The sequence below is a fragment of the Heptranchias perlo genome, chromosome 1 (genome assembly GCF_035084215.1).
Source record: "Heptranchias perlo isolate sHepPer1 chromosome 1, sHepPer1.hap1, whole genome shotgun sequence".
NCBI lineage: Eukaryota > Metazoa > Chordata > Chondrichthyes > Hexanchiformes > Hexanchidae > Heptranchias > Heptranchias perlo.
Window position 1 is genome coordinate 91,454,372 of NC_090325.1, and position 19,723 is coordinate 91,474,094.

Sequence of the window (19,723 nt, forward strand, 5' to 3'; positions counted from 1 at the left end):
GACAATCATCAGTGACATTTTCCCAGGGTTTAAGCCAAACCTACACTTACCTGCCAGCTTCTCATTTGTAACGCAATGGTCTAGTGTCAGTCTCTACCACAGAAGAACCATTGTTTACCACAGTTCCCTCATCTTAAAGCAAAGGAAATCTGGCACTGTCCATCATCTGGCCTCTGAGCTGTACTGCTAACACTGTATAATATATACAGGAATATTATTCTGATTCAACACTCTCTCCTTGCCATGTGAGAAGACAGTCCACTTTAGGCTCTGGTAAAATCTTCTGCTCTACAACCATCATAATCTTTATTTTTTAAAAAAAACAGTTCTTCCTGTCAAAACTGCAGAGTCCTGTAATGTCAATAGTTAGCAGCATGAATGGCAGATTCAAATTCCAATGGGAAAACTCAGAAACCAGAAACAATAGAAAGCGCATGACTTACATAAAAAAACAGCCAGCCAGAAAAGTATTCGTGCCGTAACACATTCTCTGGGTTCAGATAACTTTGTTAACTGCTCTCACTTCACCCTCACCACTCAAGTATATAGCACCTCCAGTTATTTTCTACACAGCCCTATCAAAACAAAGTAAGGTGAAGTAGTGATGATATTTATAATTTTTTGTTGCCAAATATCTCATTATTATAGTCTTAGTATGCAGGCTATGGTAGGCTAGTTCACATAAAACCATTTTAACCCTTGCTAAATGCCCATGAATTCTGTTACACTAGATGTCAGTATTTTCTCACCTTAGATCACCTTTTTTAAAGATGGGATCACATTAACTATTTTTCAGGTTTTTACCATCTCTATGTTTAATAAATGTTACAATATTTCCACCCCAGTTACCCCTACTGTTACCCGCAATTCGTCTTGCGTTGCCAGATATGTACCATGTGGGACTGGTGTTGTATGAACTTTCAAAGACATCAGTTTTTTCATTGCTGATCACTACTTCCTCCAGAAACTTGGGCACATTCCACACCATTTTAATTCTGTTTTTGGGTATGCTATCAATATCTGGTACAATTAAATAAATGTTTAAATGATTTATTGGCCCCTGCCTGCTGCTATCTTCTTCCAGTATCTCAATTCTCTTATTCTTAAGGGACTCCAGCTGTCGATTTTTTTTATTCGTTCATGGGATGTGGGCGTCGCTGGCGAGGCCGGCATTTATTGCCCATCCCTAATTGCCCTTGAGAAGGTGATGATCAGCCACCTTCCCGAACCACTACAGTCCGTGTGGTGAAGGTTCTCCCACAGTGCTGTTAGGAAGGGAGTTCCAGGATTTTGACCCAGCGACGATGAAGGAACGGCGATATATTTCCAAGTCGGAATGGTGTATGATTTGGAGGGGAAAGTGCAGGTGGTGTTGTTCCCATGTGCCTGCTGCCCTTGTCCTTCTAGGTGGTAGAGGTCGCGGGTTTGGGAAGTGCTGTCGAAGAAGCCTTGGTGAGTTGCTGCAGTGTATCCTGTAGATGGTACACACTGCAGCCACAGTGCGCCGGTGGTGAAGGGAGTGAATGTTTAGGGTGGTGGATGGGGTGCCAATCAAGTGGGCTGCTTTGTCCTGGATGGTGTTGAGCTTCTTGAATGTTGTTGGAGCTGCACTCATCCAGGCAAGTGGAGAGTATTCCATCACACTCCTGACTTGTGCCTTTGGGAAGGCTTTGGGAAGTCAGGAGGTGAGTCAGAAGGTGAGTCACTCGCTGCAGAATACCCAGCCTCTGAACTGCTGTTGTAGCCACAGTATTTATATGGCTGGTCCAGTTAAGTTTCTGGTCAATGGTGACCCCCAGGATGTTGATGGTGGGGGATTTGGCGATGGTAATGCCGTTGAATGTCAAGGGGAGGTGGTTAGACTCTCTCTTGTTGGAGATGGTCATTGCCTGGCACTTGTCTGGCGCGAATGTTACTTGCCACTTATCAGCCCAAGCCTGGATGTTGTCCAGGTCTTGCTGCATGCGGGCATGGACTGCTTCATTATCTGAGGGGTTGCGAATGGAACTGAACACTGTGCAATCATCAGCGAACACCCCCATTTCTGACCTTATGATGGAGGGGAGGTCATTGATGAAGTAGCTGAAGATAGTTGGGCCTAGGACACTGCCCTGAGGAACTCCTGCAGCAATGTCTTGGGGCTGGAATGATTGGCCATCAACAACCACTACCATCTTCCTTTGTGCTAGGTATGATTCCAGCCAATGGAGAGTTTTCCCCCTGATTCCCATTGACTTCAATTTCACTAGGGCTCCTTGGTGCCACACTCGGTCAAATGCTGCCTTAATATCAAGGGCAGTCACTCTCACCTCACCTCTGGAATTCAGCTCTTTTGTCCATGTTTGGACCAAGGCTGTAATGAGGTCTGGAGTCAAGTGGTCCTGGTGGAACCCAAACTGAGCATCGGAGAGCAGGTTATTGGTGAGTAAGTGCCGCTCGATAGCACTGTCGAACACACCTTCCATCACTTTCCTGATGATTGAGAGTAGACTGACGGGGCGGTAATTGGCCGGATTGGATTTGTCCTGCTTTTTGTGGACAGGACATACCTGGGCAATTTTCCACATTGTCGGGTAGATGCCAGTGTTGCAGCTGTACTGCAACAGTTTGGCTAGAGTCGCGGCTGGTTCTGGAGCACAAGTCTTCAGCACTACAGCCGGGATGTTGTCGGGGCCCATAGCTTTTGCTGTATCCAGTGCACTCAGCCATTTCTTGATATCACGTAGAGTGAATTGAATTGGCTGAAGACTGGCTTCTGTGATGGGTTGGGATATCGGGAGGAGGCCGAGATGGATCATCCACTCTGCACTTTTGGCTGAAGATGGTTGCAAACGTTTCATCCTTGTCTTATGCACTCACGTCCTGGACTCCGCCATCATTGAGGATGGGGATGTTTACAGAGCCTCCTCCTCCCGTTAGTTGTTTAATTGTCCACCACCATTCACAACTGGATGTGGCAGGACTGCAGAGCTTTGATCTGATCAGTTGGTTGTGGAATCGCTTAGCTCTGTCTATAGCATGTTGCTTCCGCTGTTTAGCATGCATGTAGTCCTGAGTTGTAGCTTCACCAGGTTGGCACCTCATTTTTAGGTATGCCTGGTGCTGCTCCTGGCATGCTCTTCTACACTCCTCATTGAGCCAGGGTTGATTCCCTGGCTTGTTGGTAATGGTAGAGTGAGGAATATGCCGGGCCATGAGGTTACAGATTGTGCTGGAATACAGCTGCTGATGGCCCACAGCGCCTCATGGGTGCCCAGTTTTGAGCTGCTTGCCCCTCTGAGGAAGCTACAGGAAGTAAACACAAGTTTCTCCAAAAGTCAACCTTCATATTTCATTTCTATATTTTTATGTTGAATAAAATACTGCAAATGTAATGCATTATTTATTTATTTGGTATGACACGTATGAAATAATATGTGCATTTTTGACATTCAGCATTTGTGTTGTAGGAGATGTTAAGTGCATGACTATAGTCATGTAGACTCATCATTGTTTTACTTGCATTAGAAAGTTGCAACAAAGACCACCCATTTTTCCCATGCAAATTTTCAAATATGTGGAGTCCATTGCAATCTTCTACAGTTCGTAGAAGATCGAGACAAAGGGAAAAGAGTCACTGAAGCTACTGTGTTCATCATATGACTTCCATTAAGCATTAAATAGCAGTTCTTGGGCTGCTCAACAGGAGGCTTTAAAAACCTTTGAGATTTTGAAGACCTGTCAAGTCTCACTCATTCAGGACTGTCAATATTGAAGAAATGTTCGGAGTGAGATTTATGATCACAATGGGTGACACGGGTTATAAATCCATTTAAGCAGAAGGAACTGTGTTTATCTAGAGGAGTGACATACATCAAATGGGTAACATTTTCAAATCAAATGAATGTCTCTCTTAATGAGTGAAATTTGACAGGATCAGTTTTCCGACCGATGAATCACTACTTCGGATGGAATTCAGGTGAGTAGGCGCTCAGAAATTGGGAGGTGGACACTTCCATCGGGTCTCCGTTGAAAATGCACCCCATTGTTATTTTTGCTCAGGCTTTATCCCCACATTATTCACTCCACTCAAACTGAGCAGCAGCCTAATTATCCATCTATCCAGCATGCTAATAATGGAAGACCCACCAAGTGGCACTTCTGCCAGATACAATCAAATATTAACGGAAACATTTTAAAGTCCCAGTTTAAAGGGACAGAGGAAAAAAAGGTAATGTATTTTTTAACTATTTTGTCATTTTTAGCTAATGTTTAGAGTATAATTTTTAAAAATATTTTTCAGTTAGTGTTCAATATATTTTTTTACAGCTAAGGTTTAGATATTCATGTAATGTTTTTTATTTCAGCTTCGTGTATTTTTCCGGTCTTTTGGGGGTCAGGTCATGAAGGAATGTTTATGTACCGATAGAAGCAACAGAATCGTTGTTACTAAGATCACAGACTGCACAGAAACTCTTTGCAGGAGTTCCGCAGAACAGAAAAAACATTGGGCTAGAAATCGCATAGAGCAGCAAGGCAACACTCACTGCAGCTCCTGCAAATTAAATTAACGAAAATACTTACTGCGGGCTCTGTGGCGTCGAATTGCTTGAATTTGAACCTAAAAAAAATGTGTGATATCATTCCCAGCCTCTGAGCAGCATGAGTTGCCGCGCGGCTGGAAATGTCTGTGAGGAGAAGACACGCCCACAAAATCTGTCAGGAAGAGAAGTCACGCCCACAGAATCAGCCGGCATTGCTCAAGCAGGCAAGCAGACTTCATTCATTTAAAGTTAGTATTCTGGATGTTATTGTCAATAAAAATTTAAAATTTGTTTTATAAATAGCCAAAGAAATAAATGAATTAAATTAAAGCGACAGAAAAGTAAAAAAAAAATTTTAATTTTTAATTTTAAAAAAAATTTCCAATGACCAAAAACTATTAAAATAAGGAGTAATATGAAACACCACATTTTTTCAAAAAGTTAATTTTTAGTTGTTTGGCAGTCATTAAGACTTACCTGTTAAGACTGTTAAAACTTAATTTAGACCTGGTATTTTTAAGCGTACCTGTTTGGTGGCGTAATTAGTTACTTTCCAGCTGGGCAGATAAGCAAGTTGGCGCTTTTTCAATGATTTCTCTGATTGCAGCGTGCGATTTTCCCTTTAATTTGAAGCTGTTATATCACCGGTGAACCACTTGAAGCAAGTTCCGGATTTCCACGTTTCACTGCACATGTGCAAACGGGGGAACTTCCTCCTTCAATTCGCCACGAAAAACGGAGAGCTCTTTTGTTATTCGGGAGCGATTTCTGGCCCATTAAGTTCATTCAACCTTAGGAATGCATACGGCATCTGACAGTAAACCACACCAACTGCACAGCCATTCAGCAGGTCGCTGTTACCTTAATGTTGGGGGTTGCTTGAAAGCACTCCAAGCATAGTATTTCATGCTTGAAGTGAGACTAGATGAAAGAAAGCATGCCTGAGTCATCAGCAACAACTTCCATTTATATAGTGCCTTTAAAACAGAAAATGTTCCAAGGCACTTCATGGAAGGTATATTCAAAATGAATGCCAAGCCAGGAAAGAAGAGATTGACCAAACACTTAGTTGAAGAAATGGATTTAAGGAGGTTTTTTCAGGAGGAGGGAGAGATGGAATAGGCAGAAGGGTTGAGGGAGTTAATTCCAGACAATAGGACTCAGGCAGCTGAAGACTCTACTGCCAATAGTGGGACAAAGGGAGGATGGTGTGGTTGACCATATCAAAGAGCGAGGAGAGGTCGAAGAGGACGAAGAGCGAAACAGCACCACAGTCATATTTGCAGAAAATATCATTCATGACTTTGGTTAGAGCTGTTTCGATGTTGTGAAACAGTTGGAAGCTGAGCTGGAGGAATTCCAAAAGCTATGGCCCCGACAACATCCCGGCTATAGTGCTGAAGACTTGTGTTCCAGAACGAGCCGCGCCTCTAGACAAGCTGTTCCAGTACAGCTACAACACTGGCATCCACCCGACAATGTGGAAAATTGCTCAGGTATGTCCTGTCCACAAAAAGCAGGACAAATCCAATCCGGCCAATTAATGCCCCATCAGTCTACTCTCAATCATCAGCAACGTGATGGAAGGTGTGTTCGACAGTGCTATCGAGCGGCACTTACTCACCAATAACCTGCTTACCAATACTCAGGACCACTCGGCTCTGGACCTCAGTACAGCCTTGGTCCAAACATGGACAAAAGAGCTGAATTCCTGAGGTGAGAGTGACTGCACTTGACATCAAGGTAGCATTTGACTGAGTGTGGCACCAAGGAGCCCTAGCAAAATTGAAGTCAATGGGAATCGGAGGAAAACTCTCCAGTGGCTGGAGTCATACCTAGCACAAAGGAAGATGGTAGTGGTTGTTGGAGGCCAATCATCTCAGCCTCGGGACATTGCTGCAGGAGTTCCTCAGGGCAGTGTCCTAGGCCCAACCCTCTTCAGCTGCTTCATCAATGAACTTCCCTCCATCATAAGGTCAGAAATGGGGATGTTTGCTGATGATTGCACAGTATTCAGTTCCATTTGCAACCCCTCAGATAATGAAGCAGTCCGTGCCCACATGCAGCAAGACCTGGACAACATCCAGGCTTGGGCTCATAAGTGGCAAGTAACATTCACGCCAGACAAGTGCCAGGCAATGACCATCTCCAACAAGAGAGAGTCTAACCACCTCCCCTTGACATTCAATGGCATTACCATCACGGAATCCCCTACCAACAACATCCTGGGGGTCACCATTGACCAGAAACTTAATTGGGCCAGCCATATAAATACTGTGGCTACAAGAGCAGTTCAGAGGCTGGGTATTCTGCGGCAAGTGACTCACCCCCTGATCTCTCAAAGCTTTTCCACCATCTACAAGGCACAAGTCAGGAGTATGATGGAATACTCTCCACTTGCCTGGATGAGTGCAGCTCCAACAACACTCAAGAAGCTCGACACCATCCAGGACAAAGCAGCCCGCTTGATTGGCATCCCATCCACCACCCTAAACATTCACTCCCTTCACCACTGGCGCACCATGGCTGCAGTGTGTGCCATCTACAGGATGCACTGCTGCAAATCGCCAAGGCTTCTTCGACAGCAGCTCCCAAACCCGCGACCTCTACCACCTAGAAGGACAAGGGCAGCAGGTACATGGGAACAACACCACCTGCACGTTCCCCTCCAAGTCACACACCATCCCGACTTGGAAATATATCGCCGTTCCTTCGTCGTCGCTGGGTCAAAATCCTGGAACTCCCTTCCTAACAGCACTGTGGGAGAACCTTCACCATACAGACTGCAGCAGTTCAAGAAGGCGGCTCACCACCACCTTCTCAAGGGCAATTAGGATGGGCAATAAATGTCGGTCTTGCCAGCGACGCCCACATCCCATGAATGAATTTTTAAAAATTCAGACAGGGAGTTGCAGGAGAGATGGCCATAGGACTGGGAGGCAACAACACACTGAAGATGAAAAGGAGGTTGGAGATAGGGCAGTAATTGGAAAGGGTAGAAGGGTCGTGGTTGGGTTTTCAGCAGATACCAGAGAAGGTTTGGTTTTACCACTAGGACGCCAACAAGCATATCTTCAGGGCCTGGCACACCTACCCGACAATGGCCATGGGAAATTGGCTCTGTATACTCCGGGTCAGCTTGGTCCACTTACAGATCTATTCTATCTGCTGCAAGGACACCTGCAGCCAACCTGTACCACAACAACAGCACTGTCATTGGCAGGCAAGGTTAGCAGAGCACTGAAATGACTTGCCCTTACCATCTTCCAATCTAGCATAGAGATCATTTGCACTATCAGTCAATGTGCTGCCAAAAGATATATGGAACAATAGACTGATGCACCAGTCAATATAACCAGCGTTCTGATTTCCTTTGCTATTGACCTGCACTGGAAGCTTGACGTGGACACCCAACACCACCACACGACTGCATTATCCAAAGTACAGGCAGGCCATCAGTAAATTGCACACTTGAGGGAGAAGAAAATAGAGGACTATGGGGGCAGGGTGGTAAGAGGTAATTAGAGTGCAGGGAAGCTTGTGTGGAATATAAATACCAGCATCGACCAGTTGCGCCAAATCGCCTATTTCTATGCTGTAGATTCTATGTAATTCTATGTAAAGGCTGCCCACAACCCTTTGTGACATGCATGCTTAAGCCATGTACTTGGTAAATGGTACATTGAGTAGGCTTATTTTGGCAGCTTCTTCAAGGTGTGGTATCTTTTTCTGCATCTTATCTCAGGTGGGAAGTATACACTGCATTGAGCCTGGCCACCAATTCCTGACAGCCATGCTTCAGTGCTGAAAGTTTTTGAGAGTGCCCTGAAATGTCATTAAGAGAACCTTCCTCACACCCACCTCGTGCAGCAGCTTGTTCACCTAACCAGTGATCAAGTAAGGGGTTGGGTGCTGTACTGCATCCTCACTTACCCAGAGACTGCACTGCCTGCCTCCACATACATCTTTAGAGGCATTATTTTTTCTCAGAGCTTAATTAAGCCTTTTCCAATCTAGGGGCTGTAAGACAGCCTTTACAAAGGGATTTCCAATTCATGTAGCTACTTATCTTTAATTGGTCATGTTCCTTTTTAATTTTCCTACAATGCCATTCCCCACTTCAGCTGGTGATAGCAGTGGGGACAATGTGAGCTGAGAGTGCTCCTGCATAAATTAAATAGGCCAACCACAGCAAATGCTATGAAGTTGCCTTAGGCCAAAGCAGCAGACATATAGCCCACTGCACTCCGATCCCACCCTTTAGCAATGAGTCTGGAAAATTCATCCTGACAACTTGCTCATTTGGAACAAAAAACACTGATTTTGGTTTGAAAGTAACTATATTTATTGCATCTCACTCTTAAAAGTAAATGTAGCTCTAATGGGGTGCCTGCCTCAGGTGGGAGAGGGATTTTGCTGCAGAATTTACAATCCTGGTTCAGCAAGTTTAAAAATGTTGTATCGTCCCTGAGGTTCCATACATTGGGTTCCCAAAGCAATCGATTCTGAGCCAGCCTTTTAAAGTTTAGCTCTCCTCCCTCCCTGTGGGGCCTTTAACAACAATGGACATCACGGACGTACAAGTTTCCCGTGCACCCAGCATTGCATGCCATCATAATAAGCCAGCCCACATATTTGTGATGAGTAGAAAAGGGGCAGGGATTCACTGCCATCAGGTCCCGCCCCAAGTTTTGCCCCCACCCACCCCAGATTAAAGGAGCTTTGCATCAGGAATTTTGGAGTTCCTATGTTGAATTTATTTTACGGTTTCTTAAAATCCAAGATTGAATTGTGAAAAACATATGGTATTGAGATAGAGAATCAGCCATGATCGTACTGAATGGCAGAGCAGGCTCGAAGGGCCGAATGGCCTACTCCTGCTCCTATTTTCTACGTTTCTATGTTTCTCTATATTGTCCCTTACGATACCAAAGGAGCCTGTAAATGCTCATACTATAGCAGTATGCACTGCATTACCATTACTTGTCTAATGCAACCATACCCATTTTACCTTTGGACCAGAACTTTAAACAGGCAGGTCAGTGATTTATACCAGAAACAGCCTTCAGTGAGTAATGTTACCTACAGCTATTGAAATTCACTGAACAGGCAGTCCTGGCCTGACATGTTTTGAATTTCTACTGGTACACTAATTGACAGATGACTCGGAATAGGAAGACCGCAATTACAAACCAATTACAGCATAAGAGCTGATTGGGATATGTGTCAGAATTTTACTTTTGATTTCTTCAGACAGGCCAGCCATGCATTTTGAGTGATGCGACAGTGCCTCATTAGGTGGGTTTGATGATCATTTTTTCTCATTTATTCTTTTCTTTCTAACTATCTCCTCTTATCATAGAATCATAGAATCACAGAAAAGGAAGAGAGTAGAAAAAGTAAACATTGGTCCTTTAGAAGCTGAGACAGGAAAAATTATAATGGGGAATAAGGAAATGGCAGTTGCGTTAAACAAATATTTTGTATCTGACTTCGCAGTAGAAGACACAAAAAACATACTAGAAATGGTGGGGAACCAAGGGGCAAATGAGAGTGAGGAACTTAAAGTAATTAATATCAGTAGAGAAAAAGTACTTGAGAAACTAATGGGACTAAAAGCTGATAAATCCCCTGGACCTGATAGCCTACATCCGAGGGTTGTAAAAGAGGTGGCTGCGGAGATTGTGGATGAATTGGTTATGATCTTCCAAAATTCCCTAGATTCTAGAACAGTCCCAGCGGATGGGAAGGTAGCAAATGTAACCCAGCTATTCAAGAAAGGAGGGAGAGAGAAAACAGGGAACTACAGGCCAGTTAGCCTGACATCAGTCATCAGGAAAATGCTGGAATCCATTATTAAGGAAATGGTAACAGGGCACTCAGATAATCATAATATGATTAAGCAAAGTCAACATCGTTTTATGAAAAGGAAATCGTGTTTAACAAATTTATTAGAGTTTTTTGAGGATGTAACTGGCAGGGTAGATAACCGGGAACCAGTGGATGTCATATATTTGGATTTTCAAAAGGCATTCGATAAGGTGCCACATAAAAGGTTGTTACACAAGATAAGGGCTCAAGGGGTTGGGAGTAACATATTGGCATGGATAGAGGATTGGTTAACGGACAGGAAACAGAGTAGAGATAAACGGGTCATTTTCAGGTTGGCAGGTTGTAACGACTGGGGTGCCGCAAGGATCGGTGTATGGGCTATTTAAAATCTATATTAATGACTTAGATGAAGGGACCGAGTGTAATGTATCCAAGTTTGCTTATGATACAAAGCTAGGTGGGAAAGTAAGCTGTGAGGAGGACACAAAGAGCCTGCAAAGGGATATAGACAGGTTAAGTGAGTGGGCAAGAAGGTGCAGATGGAGTATAATGTGGAGAAATGTGAGGTTATTCACTTTGGTAGAATAGAAAAACAGAATATTTTTTAAATGGCGAGAAACTATTAAATGTTGGTTTTCAGAGAGACTTGGGTATCCTCGTACAAGAAACACAAAAAGTTAGCATGCAGGTACAACAAGCAATTATGAAAGCAAATGGAATGTTGGCCTTTATTGCAAGGGGGTTGGAGTACAAGAATAAGGACGTCTTACTGCAATTGTACAGGGCTTTGGTGAGACCTCATCTGGAGTACTGTGTACAGTTTTGGTCTCCTTATCTAAGGAAGGATATACTTGCCTTAGAAGTGGATGAGCGAAGGTTCACTAGATTAATTCCTGGGTTAAGAGGTTTGTCCTGCGAGGTGAGGTTGAGTAGAATGGGCCTATACTCTCTGGAGTTTAGAAGAATGAGACGTGATCCTATTGAAACATATAAGATTATGAGGGGGCTTGACAGGGTAGATGCTGAGAGGTTGTTTCCCCTGGCTGGAGAGTCTAGAACTAGGGGGCATAGATGCAGGATACGGGGTCGGCCATTTAAGGCTGAGTTGAAAAGGAATTTCTTCACTCAGAGGGTTGTGAACCTTTGGGATTTTTTACCCCAGAAGGCTGTGGATGGTCAGTCGTTGAATATATTCAAGGCTGAGATAGTCAAATTTCTGTACTCTAGGGGAATCAAAGCATATGGGATTGGGCAGGAAAGTGGAGTTGAGGTCGAAGATCAACCATGATCTGATTGAATGGCGGAGCAGGCTCGAGGACCATGTGGCCTACTCCTGCTCCTATTTCTTATGTTCTTATGATTATAGCACAGAAAGAAGCCATTCGGCCCATCGAGCCCGTGCAAACTTTTTGTAAGAGCAATCCAGTTGGTCCCATTCCCCCGCTCTTTCCCCATAGCCCTGCAATTTTTTTCCCTTCAAGTGTTAATCCAATTCCTTTTTGAAAGCCATAATTGAATCTGCTTCCACCACCCTTTCAGGCAGCGCATTCCAGATCATAACTACTCACTACGTGAAAAAGTTTTTCCTCATGTCACCTTTGGTTCTTTTGCCAATCACCTTAAATCTGTGTCCTCTGGTTTTCGATCCTTCTGCCAATGGGAACAGTTTCTCCCTATCTACTCTGTCCAGACCCTTCATGATTTTGAATACCTCTATCAAATCTCCTCGCAACCATCTCTGTTCCAAGGAGAACGATCCCAGCTTCTCCAGTCTGTCCATGTAACTGAAGTCTCTCTTCGCTGGTACCATTCTAGTAAATCTTTTGTGCACCCTCTCTACAGCTTTCACATCCTTCCTAAAGTGCGGTGCCCACAATTTTACACAATACTCCAGTTGTGGCCGAACCAGTGTTTTATAAAAGGTTCAAATCAATAAATCATAATGGAATACAGTTCCACAGACACTAAGTGGTCAATCTTCATGTGTGACTCTAGACAGCGACTGTCGGCAGGCTATTTGACCACGGGCACATCACAGCCAGGCCCAATCCTGTCCACACCCCATTTCCATACATTTTCTAACATTGGATAGAAATCTGGAGTGTGAACCTTGACTGATTTATTTATTTAATCTTCGGATGTGGGCATCTCTGGCAAGGCAAGCATTTATTGCCCAACTCTGGTTGCCCTGTTTAATACAGCTGAGAGGGTTGCTAAGCCACTTCAGAGGGAAATTAAGAGTCAGCCATGTTGGTGTGGGACTGGAGTCACGTTTAGGCCAGATCAGATAAGGACAACAGGTTTTTTTCCCTAAAGGACATTAGTGAACCAGTTGGATTGTTACGAAAATCTGACAGCTTCATGGTTACTTTTACTGATATCAGCTTTTTAAAAAATTTCCAGATGAAGGGATTTTATTAGTCTAGGCCTCCAGATTACCAGTCCAGTAACATAACCACTACACTACCGTACCCCCTAGCCCAAGGATACTAAGGCCAATGGTAATGTACTCTGTCACCCTGGCAAAGGGCAGCTGTCCCAGGACAGACCAGGGATCAAAATTGTCACCTTTCTGATGGGAATTTTGCAGTACTACACTGGGCCATGCATTTATCAATCAGCCACTAAAGGACCCCTACTGATGGCCTTCCTCGGGGTGGCTGGAGTTAATGTTAAAGTCTGATCTGCAACTGGACACAGATTCTTTTGCTCCTTTATTTTTTAATTTTAATGTTTAGGATCAGAAACTTCTTGTGAGGTAATCACATTAACTTATTTCTATTACATCCACAGAAAATACAGGGCTGATTTCACAATCTAACCCTTCCAGTGGGGAGCAGTGGTCACTGGAAGTGAACATTGGGAAAATTTTAATGGACAGGAAATCAGGAGCGGTGCACCTGTGACTTCTCAGCATGCAATACTTGTTAGTACTAGTCCTGCTGGAAGCACAGGAGTATGGAATCAACCCTTAGAGCCCAATGTGTTTTCAATTGGACTTATTAACAATTTAAGTGTACCTCAAGTTTTACAAAATACTTGAAATACTATTGTTTAAAAGCTTCCTCATTTAAAATGACCAGTATTATTTGAATTTATTGTCCTGTTATGTAGTTATTATTTCCATAATGTTAATTATGAATTGTGACTATCATTTTGTGGCAGGCAGTTGTCTACATGGAATTCAACTTCAGTTCAATTCATGCAGCAACCAGCAATGCAGTTCCCATGGATTTTCTGACAAGGTGACATGATCACTCTGCTCTCCCTCCTCCTGCCTGCATCAAAAGTACACCAGTACAACTTTCCAATTCTTTTTTTTAAGATAGTGTGATATCCCTCCATTTTTCCCCTGGGCCAGGCACCTCCTGAGTCCAAGGGGACTTGCTCTCGGGTCTCTGTAATAACTGATTTTCCCTCTCTGCCCTTCCAGAACTACTAAAGGGGGTTGCCTGTATTTGCCATCTCCTCATGCTACTGTGGATCAGTTGGGAACTCAGTAGAGCAGTGGATCAAAGCTGCATCCCAACACTTCTATGCACTAGTGCTACAATTCACACTGAAACGTTTCCATTTCTTACAATATATGTTATACAATGGAACATTTTTCCAGTTTAGGCATCCAGTATCAGTATCAAATGCTCTTATGCAAGATATTGCAGAGCCAGATGTACAGTAAAACTCCTTCTACTTTCTCCTATCACTGTATCTAAACCCCAACCTCAGAATAGCATCCTGGGTTGCAACAGTGTCACCTTTTGCACTTCCCACACCCGCCATCCTTAAGGCCTCTTTGAATGAGACCATCAATTAGTCTGAGTTCCCAGGGGTGAAAAGATAGTGTGCCAGTCCACTCCAATGCCCAACATTCTTCAAACATTTCTATTTCCTGCGGCCTTTGAGTGAGTATGCTGAGTTAACATTGGCTGCGCTAAATGGGGTTTTGTGCTGTAAATCTTTTCACTGGCAACTGGAGTGAAACAGCTGGAGTGAAACAATTAAAACTCACTGCACTCAGCAACTTTCAGCCCAATTGATTTTAAATGAGAGTTTCACAACTCAAAGATCCGTGACCTAGATTTTCTTCTTGTTGAGCAGCAGTGTATATTTTACCCTTCCACCAAGAAACTTCATTTAAATAAATTCCACACACGTTAATAATTTGAGGTGGCAGCCATGTTACTGGGGCAGTAAACACAATCATCTATTGCATTAGTTTTTTGTTTTTAATTTTTAAAAAATTACATTTCATTAACAACTTGAATTTATTTAGCCCCTTTAATGAGGTAAAATGTCCCAAGGCACTTCACACAACCGTTATCAAACAAAATTTGACACCGAGCCACATAAGGAGATATTAGGACAGGTGACCAAAAGCTTGGTCAAAGGAGTGTCTTAAAGGAGGAGAGGTAGCGAGATGAAGAGGTTTAGGGAGGGAGTTCCAGAGCTTAGGGCCTAAGCAGCTGAAGGCACAGCCACCGATGGTGGAGCGACGAAAATCAGTGATGCGCAAGAGGCCAGAACTGGAGGAATGCAGAGATCTCGAGGGTTGTAGGGCTGGAGGAGGTTACACCGTTAGTGAGGGGCGAGACCATGGAGAGATTTGAAAACAAGGATGAGAATTTTAAAATCGAGGCATTCCCGACCAGGAGCCAATGCAAGTAGTGAACACAAGGTGATGGGTGAACGGGACTTGGTGCGAGTTAGGATACGGGTAGCAGAATTTTGGATGAACTCAAGTTTACGGAGGGTGCAAGGTGGGACTATGACTCCTATTATATGCAACGGTCATGATTCCTGTGCTAATCTCCATGTGTAGTCTGCTGATATTTTACACTGTGAATATACTTAAGAAATAATTTTACAAATTTGTGCTCCTGGAACAGAGCTTTGCACGACAAGAGTACCTATTGGGAATTCAGGGCCAGAGGTTAGCGAACCCCACATAATTTTTCAGCTATTAATTTTAAGAGATGAGAAATCCTATAGAGCCCACTAATTTCCATACCTGAATTCTGCTTGGGGGGAAATCTACTCCAGTCTCCCTAAAAGTCCAATTTTGGACTGGGCAAATGGGCCCTTGCTCTGAAGGTATCAATTGGCAGCATTCATACAATACAGCTTCCTGCTGTACTTTTGTCGGGGTAATACAAGCCAACTCCATTTGTGCTACTGATTGTCTTGTTGATTTTGTTAAACTGAGTAATTGCCATATCAATCAACAAAGGATGTGAAGCAACTTCCACAGAGAGTTACAGACCTCATCGAAAAATCAGTGCAAGCCTTTGGAGCCATGTATACCTCAGAAGCAGAGATCTGTACAACATATCAAAATGAACAGTGCACAAGAGCAACTTGTCACTAGAGCTGAGGGAATGTTCCGTTCTTGTCTATCCAGCTGTTAAAAGAACATGGCAGTACATTTGTTTCAATATGCTGGTAAATAAAAGAACACAGAGGGCAAAACATACAGCACACAATCAATTAAAGAAATCCATAGTAGTGAATTTTCAGTTGGTTTTAACAGACTATTTTATAGAATTGCTTTTACTCATCATACAATCAAAGTACTTTAATTAATGAACAAACCTTCACCTTAAACACCCTAACAATCTCTGCAGTTTCAGGACAAATAAAGTGTAGCATGCAGAGAAAGCATAGCTGGAAGCTTCTGATTCATATCATTGATGGAAACTGCCAGTAGCATTTACACTCTAAACTGGGAACTACTGTATCAAAGGGATTGTATAGGCTTGGGGCGACACAAGTTTTCTATATCTAGGTAACATAATAGGGTGTAGCCAGAAACAACTGTAACAAGGACAGACATCCCACAAAACTAGCCTGGTGGTTGCCAGGAGAACAAAAAGACATCGAGAAAATATACTGAGGTACCAACAAGCAAGTCATAGATTTCTCATAGTCTAATGCATGCTCCACCAACCCAAGTTCAATAAGTGATCTGCATCTCAACTCCCGTTGAAGGACAAGAAACAGACTTCCAGTGATTATACCATTTCAGAGCAGTCTGTGAAACTTCAGCACTGGTCTTGTGGGTGGACTTTCTGTGTTGATACAAAATGTTGAAGTGCAGCCACAATAGTTCTTGTGTTCTTGACATAAAATATGGAGATCTGAGTTAAACACTAGCAACTTTTCTGCTGCTGCTCTAATTGTAATCTTGTAGAGGACTGACAGTCTGACTCTTTTTCTCTGAACTGTAAAGAGAGAGAGTTCTGGCATGGGAAAGGCCACCATCATCAAGTCTACAATCTACACGGCTTTGTGCTCATTGAGCCTAAGAACAAGAAATAAAAGGGGTAATTTTACAAATGCATACTTCCACGATGGAGCGTCACTTACCGGCAGTCCATATCAGGAATTCAGGCGCAAAACCTGCATTCCCAATATGTGCTCCCAGGAGGCAAAGCTCTGCACAGTAGAACAAAATTTTTTAATTGTCCCTAATTTTAATTACAGCCCGCTAAGTAAAGCTACAGTATTCAATTACTGGACATTGTAGAATGCTGAATTAACTGACAATGTCACATTGTCTTACATTTGTGAAGCTAACAGAAATACTCCTGGGGTACTGGTAGAAAATACATTTAACAGCATTTTAAAACGATAAACTGACCAGAAAAGAAGTTCAATTTCAATGATGCACGTACATACATAACCCTTGACAAGCGCCTCTCAAACTGCTAGTGTTTTGTAGAGGCAGTAGTTTATATTACAATCACCCATGATATCACTGCTTTCTGCAGTAATTGTGCTGCTCAACTTTCTGCAGGTTTCTAAACATGAATACAACAGACAATTCGATTGACTTCAGTAGAAATAAAAATCGGGAGAGATGTAAAACAGGCTGCCTGATTTGCTACCACCCGTTTTACACGATCGCACAAAGTCAAAATCTACCCCTATTTTTCGTGAAACAAAATTCTGTGGAAAATTATATTGCACATCCACAGAAGGCAAGCTGGCCACTGAGATATCACTCTCTAGCAGCTTTGTTCCATACTATCATTCTCAACTTTGAATCAGACAGTTGTGGATTCAAGTCCTACTCCATAAGAACATAAGAAATAGGAGCCGGAGTCGGCCATACGATCCCTAGAGCCTGTTCCACCGTTCAATAAGATCATGGCTGATCTTCTACCTCAACTCCACTTTCCCACCCGATCCCCATATCCCTTGATTCCCCTAGAGTCCAAAAATCAATCTAACTCAGCCTTGAATATACTCAACAATGCAGCATGCACAGCCCTTTGGGGTAGAGAATTCCAAAGATTCATGACCCTCTGAGTGAAGAAATTCCTCCTCATCTCAGTGTGAATGGCCAACCCCTTATCCTGTGAATATGTCCCCTAGTTCTAGACTGTCCAGCCAGGGGAAACAACCTCTCTGCATCTACCCTGTCAAGCCCCCTCAGAATCTTATATGTTTCAATGAGATCACCACTCATTCTTCTAAACTCCAGAGAGTATAGGCCCATTCTACTCAATCTCTCTTCATAGGACAACCCTCTCATCCGAGGAATCAATCTAGTGAACCTTCGTTGCACCCCCTCTAAGGCAAGTGTATCCTTCCTTAGATAAGGAGACCAAAACTGTACACAGTACTCCAGGTGAGGTCTCACCAAAGCCCTGTACAATTGCAGCAAGACTTCCTTACCCTTTTACTCCAACCCCCTTGCAATAAAGGCCAACATGCCATTTGCCTTCCTAATTGCCTGCAGTACCTGCATGCTAACTTTCTGTTCTCATACGAGGACATCCAAATCTCTCTGAACACCAACATTTAATAGTTTCTCACCATTTAAAAAATATTCTGTTTTTCTATTCTTCCTTCCAAAGTGGATAACCTCACATTCCTCATGATATTCTCCATCTGCCACCATCTTGCACAGTCACTTAACCTGTCTATATCCTTTTGCAGACTCTTTGGGCGTCATTTTAGCACCCGCTATCGGGTGCGTTCCTGGCGGGGGGGCTCCGAAAATCGGAGAATCCCGGAGCTGGACCAGAGCCTGCCCCGAACCCGCGCACTTCCGAGTTCCCCGCTGACGCGCCGGCGTGCGCGCGCAGCCCCCGCTGGTGGGAATCCCGCAGGCAATTAAAGCCAGATATTTCAGGTCATTAACTGACCTGATTAAGGGATTATGTGAGGAGGGGTGGGATTTTAGAACAAACTGGGACTGTTTCCCACACTGGGGGAAACACTCCCAGCTCGAATGGACGTGTTGCAGCTGTCAGCCTGTGGCAGCTGCAAAGGTCCATTTGACAGGTGGGGGGGGGGGGGGGCGGGGGAGACCCTCACCCATTGTAGGAGGCCACTCTGTCACTTGGGACAAAGTTTGGCCTCCACCACCCTCCTCCTGACAATCAAAGTCACCAACCTGCACACTTACCCCGGGGTCCAGAGACATGTACCTACCCTGCGGACCCCCTCAGATGTACATCTTGCGGATGGGGGCCGCCGTAGCTGCAGTCATGACCTCCTCGGAGGGTGAACAGCACCACCAGCCTCACCATCCACGCCGTCCACCTCTGACACATGGAGCTCCACAACAGAGCGCTGTGACACATCCACCTGTACAGCAGGAGGGAGAGCTACCGCAGAGAGAGATGCGTCGCAGAGGGCACTACCCTCGCCACAGGGTCCACAGACCGAGGCTCAGCCTCCTGGACCTCTCTGAGCAGCAGTGCACACGGAGGCTCAGAGTCACTCGACATGTAGTCGTGGACATCTGCAGCCTCCTTCATGCCGAGCTGCTCCTGGCTGGCCCGAGCACCATCTTCTTACCTGTCGCTGTCAAAGTCACCACTGCCCTCAACAACTTCTCCTCCGCATCCTTCCAGGGTGCAACCGGGGACATCGCCGATGTCTCTCAGTCGTCTGCGCAGAAGAGCCCTGCAAATACACCTACACCCACTCTGCAGTGACACAATGGGTGGCATCAGTTGTGGGTCCTCATAGTGATCCTCAGGAGCGGGCATTATTGCACAAACCAGACAGGATTCGCGAAGACATGGCAGTAGTGGTGCCAATATAATATGTAATGTGAGTTGTTCAGAAATTCAATATAAGTAACAACCATGACAAACCCTCAAACACCCTTGTACATCCCCTTCATGCTCACGACATGTTTGCCTTACGCTGCCTACTGCACATATGTGATGCATGCCCTGTGGCTGCAGCACAGGTAGTGGCAGGTTGAGTGAGGCTGGCCGTGAAAGAGATGCACGAGAGGGTGAGTATGAGATAGAGCCATGAGATTGTATGAGGATTGGGTTGAGTGGTAGTGGCGGGATGAGTACTGGCGAGGTGAGTAGGTGCAGGTAAGATGAGGATGAGGTTTGAGA

General features: G+C 44.2%; 1 protein-coding gene across 2 annotated transcripts in view; it reads right to left on the reverse strand.

Annotated features, from left to right (window-relative positions):
* Window positions 1-19,723, reverse strand: part of LOC137324233 (LIM and calponin homology domains-containing protein 1-like) — a 409,488-nt gene that overhangs the window by 340,802 nt on the left and 48,963 nt on the right. The gene's annotated exons all lie outside the window — the stretch shown is intronic.